Source organism: Sylvia atricapilla, chromosome 5, assembly GCF_009819655.1.
Source record: "Sylvia atricapilla isolate bSylAtr1 chromosome 5, bSylAtr1.pri, whole genome shotgun sequence".
In the NCBI taxonomy this organism is placed as follows: Eukaryota; Metazoa; Chordata; class Aves; order Passeriformes; family Sylviidae; genus Sylvia; species Sylvia atricapilla.
In genome coordinates this window covers 48,735,123-48,739,711 of record NC_089144.1, presented here as the reverse complement: position 1 = coordinate 48,739,711, position 4,589 = coordinate 48,735,123, and positions in this window count along the sequence as shown.

The following is a 4,589-nucleotide window of genomic DNA, read 5'->3' as shown; positions in this document are numbered from 1 at the left end:
GGGCAATGTTATTTCAGTCTCAATATTAGAATATGTGTCAATTTTCTGCCAAACTAATGTAATGGAACACAGCTCCACTATGATTTTATGAAGAATTTTTTCATATTATTTTAGCAGACCATCATTCTGGCTAGTGTGCAAAAAGATCTTAGGGAGAAAAAAACTACATTCATTCTCAACTAATGAGAACTTCGGCACATCTCTAGTTTTGTATCTTTATTTGCTAAACAAATGACAGAAGTTTATATCTTCAGCTTGAAAGCAAAGAAGAGTGCAAATGTACCTGAGGAGGTCTGTGCAAGGAACTGATCCTAGTTTACGAGGAACAGCATGAAAACTCCTACGGCACAGGGCAAAATTAGTTCCAAAAACACACTCAGAGAGAAGCTGTACAAGTCACTGGCAACATAAGGATCATATTGTAACCAGGAAAGAGCGGAGATAACTACATTCCCCTCAAAGAAGAACCTTGTTTCAGAAGTTCCTTTCATACCTTCCAGCTTGGGACAGTGAAAGCACAGAAAAGCAGCACCATGGGAGCATGGGAATGTCCCCACAGAATCCCCGCGGCCCCTCCGGAAACCTCCCATCACTGAAACAACACTCTTCCCCTCTTTCCTAGCTTGCCCAATTATTAATTTTGGTGGGGTTTTTTCAGCTGCTGGAGCACTTCAGAGGGACACAACATGGAAGGCTGCCAGCCTTCCCAGAGCCAGCTCTGAGTAGGACACTCTTGGCTCAGCAGCAGACCACACAGTGCAGCAGAAGGGAACACAGGGCCTTGAACTCACCCCATCTTCGCTCTTGCCCTCCATGCACACACCCTGCATGCAGCTCTGCTCTGAGCCCGAGCAGTAACTCACTGGGGCCCAACACCATCTCTGCTGGAGATCATGGTACCTGCCAGCAGGTCCTACCCATAGGCAAATCCAGAACTACTCAGCTTAAAATGAGGCACATCTAGAAGTTAAGATGCCAAACTTGACCATTAATATCTACTTTTTTTTTTTTTTTTCCTTCAGGTGTTATGGGAACTTACAGAGTAACTATAATAAAGATTTGCTATTTGCAGTTGACAAGACACCACTGCAAAGAGAAGACACGGTGGAGCAGAGAAGTGGTGATAGAAGCTACCCTGTTGCCATGCCTGTCCTTTGACAGCAGGAATACTGCAGGAGCACAAGGCATCCCAGCCTCCTCCCTTGCTCCAGAGGCAGTTTAATCTCCATTGGTTCTAGTATTGGGATGAGGATACTATTAAAACAGTGATAAACTCCTGGGGATAGGGTCCCCCAAGTAACAACTATGAAGAAGCACGAACTTAGTGTTCACTTCATCTTCTGGCAAATGACCCCTGGTCTTCAGTCAATTAATAACTTCAGTCCAGAACAATATTCTGACACATACCACCACGCCAGCCATCACCTGTGGCTTTTGATTTGTACAGAAAGTAGAGGCCATGTATGCAACCGGCACCCCTAGAGGATGATATGCTACCCTTTGTTTATGAGTGGGATACAAATAAATCACAGAAATATTAGTGATACTGATATGTACTTATCAGTATTTAAGGTATTCTACAGAAATCCTCCATCTCACAAAGCTCATTCTGGAAGCAATCTCTAAGGAACTGTAGGGAAAGTGAATGTGCATTCCTATTAATAATCTTCCTATTACCAAGAAAACCAGCTTCTTGAAAATTCTTAAATAATCAAGGATGTAGCATTACACAACCATGCACAAAATACTACAGGATTGCAAGAAGCATTTAGTCACTATAATAGCAACAATTCCATAGGGGCAGATTCAGCAGAGTCACAGACCAAACCCAAGTTTCTTTCAAAGGTTGAAAAAAAAACATGCAAATGAAAAAGGAAGGGATGTGTCAATCCTTCCACACCTCATCCTTTGACAGTAACTACTCTATGCCATCTGGCTACTAAGGACTGTCAGCACTTGAAGAATATCTATGATGCTTTCCTGACTACTTCTACAGAAAGGAAAAAGAAAAAAAATGTCCTAGTAAATTCAGTCGACATACTACAAAGTGAAAGCTATCATCCTGCTGCCTCCTTTTTCTTGTGCAAAAAAATGCTTCAGCAGTACTTACTGTATTTCCTATTAGAAAACCGAATATTGCTGAATCGGTGTGACGATTATGGCGCTGAACTTTAAAAACTCAGGTGATGGAGCAAAGCCCTCACCCTGCACACACCTCTTACTGCCCAACGCATTGGAGCAGAGCCCACTTGAAGATAAATGCAAGTAACAGAACTCAGCATCTAACTCGGCTATTTGACATTTCTTACGAAGGCCGAGAAGAGAGGCTGAATTTAGCCCCCGAGGCCTTCGGAAAGCCTACGTAAATCTCTTATCTGATAGGCAGAAGAGCGACTGGCCCATCTCGCATCCAGTTTCCAGTGACTCCGTGTGACTTCACTCCCCTGTGAGCAGCAGCACACGGCTCGCAGGGCAGAGCCGATTTGCCAAGGAAGGTGCACAGGCACATGGCAGCTCCAACCACAACTCCTCCCACGGGCTGAGGGCTGGCACCCCGCCGGGGCTGGCTTGGGAGACAGAGCTCCCAGCGAAATCCATTTAACACATTCCTGCACAGCTTCTGCCGATACCGTCCCCGTGGTCAGGCCAAGCTAAAAGCAAACACTCCTGCCCAGCCAGCTGTCTTTGCTGGAAGAAGAGCGTGCATTTTTACAGAAACAAAGATAACTGAGCTCACTATCTTCTACAGAAGTTTTTCTGGTGTGATTTTGTTCCATTACATCTGCTTGGGTAGCTAACAAAAGCAGAGCCACTGGAACAGGAATGTACTCAGGTATCTTTATACAACACATTACATTTTTAAATGTTCGGTTTGTTTTTCTGGACCTTTCCACATGTATTAAACCAAACAGCATTTTGAAGCTACCATCTGTAGCACAGGAATTGACACATTCTCTGCTACCTTTATGTATTTGTTCATTTTAAAAGGGACTTTTAAATTGTGTATTAAGATTTACTAAAGCACTATTATATTAAACAAGTATAACAAGTGGAACTTACTATAACTCAGATATTTCTCATAGATTCCATCCTCAAATTATTAATAAGCATACTCAGTGAATGCAAGATTTACTTGTGAATATCACTATTCTTTGTATCTTTTGTCATTAAAAATGAAAGCTAAAAATACATGTACACCTCCCTGCTGCATACTTCGCTCCACATTCAAGCAGAAACTCCCAGACAACCAACATAAACAACTGTGATGAATACTTCAATCTCCAATGGGCAGTGGGATGAACACCATAAAAAGAAATTAAGACTTACTATTTTTCCACCTCCCCTCAAAACACAAGAGCCTGAAACCAACTCCTGTTTGGTCAGTTGTGACTTTGTAAACTCTGTATCTACCCAACCACACACTGCCAGGAATAGCATAAATCTCAGAGCAAGGATTACAAAATCATTCCGGGGGTTTGGTTGGGGTTTTCTCTTTTAAGAACCCCAACACACATCATTGCAGAGAGAAACAGTTCAATCTGCTTTTAGGTTTCAAAACTAGCACAGATCTATTTATTCTGCTGGGTATACACCGAATGTTTGAACAAAAAAAGTTAGTCATAGGTCAGACAATACAGCTCGCTATCGCTACACCCTTCATTTGAAGGGAAACCAAAGAAATCGATTTTGTATTTCAAACAGCTAAAACGACGGTAAAAGAAAGTAAAATCTCCTGGGTAAAAAAAAAAAAAAAAATCAAAGTAATCTTTTAAAAAGAAAATAATAGTAAAAAAATCCCAGCTTCTCATCTGTCATGTAACCAAATGTTTTTTGGCCGCTGACAAATCCTGCCATTGGTCAGGCTCGGCACTCGGCACATCCCATACACCTGGTGATGCGCGCTCAGCCCCGCATCCCGGGCCGGGGGGGACAAAGCCGGGAGCGGGGATGTGTCAGGCCGTGTCCGGGCGCCAGCCCCGGGCCGGGAGCTCAGGCGAGCGCGATGCCAGGTTAACAATTTGCAATTTGCCTCCCTCCTGGACGCCGCGGCAGCCCTCCATTTTGTCAGCCGCCTCAATTTAAACGTTTTCCAAGTGGAAGGCAGAACTTCGGCATTTCTTCGGGAGCCCTCCGGGGCTTTCAAGCGTCCCCGACCATTTTTCGCGCAGCCCGCTCGCAGCCAGCGCTCCGGGCTAAGTTTAGCAGGGCAGCCGCGCACGCCGCGGCTCACGGGCAGAGCCGAGCCCCCGCGGGGCAGCCCGCGGGCTCCTTCCCATCGCTTCTCCGGCGGCGCCTCCTCCCGCCCCGCGCTCCGGCGGCGCCCGGCTTTCTTCCCCGCACGGGGAGAGGCAGGTGGATGTCGGGAGGAGGGCAAGGAAGGGACGGGAGGCAGGAGCCGCCGCGGGCAGCCGGGTGCCGGCAGCAGGTAGGCAGGGCAGCGCGGGGCGGCCGCCGGTGCCGTGCGGTGCCTGTGCCGTTCCCCCTCCCTCCGGCCCCCGTTCTTACCACCTGCGGAGGCGGCCGGAGCCAGCCCGGGCCGGGGCAGAGACCTGTCCACTGCGGGCGCTCTCCTCCGGAGGTGAGGGGGC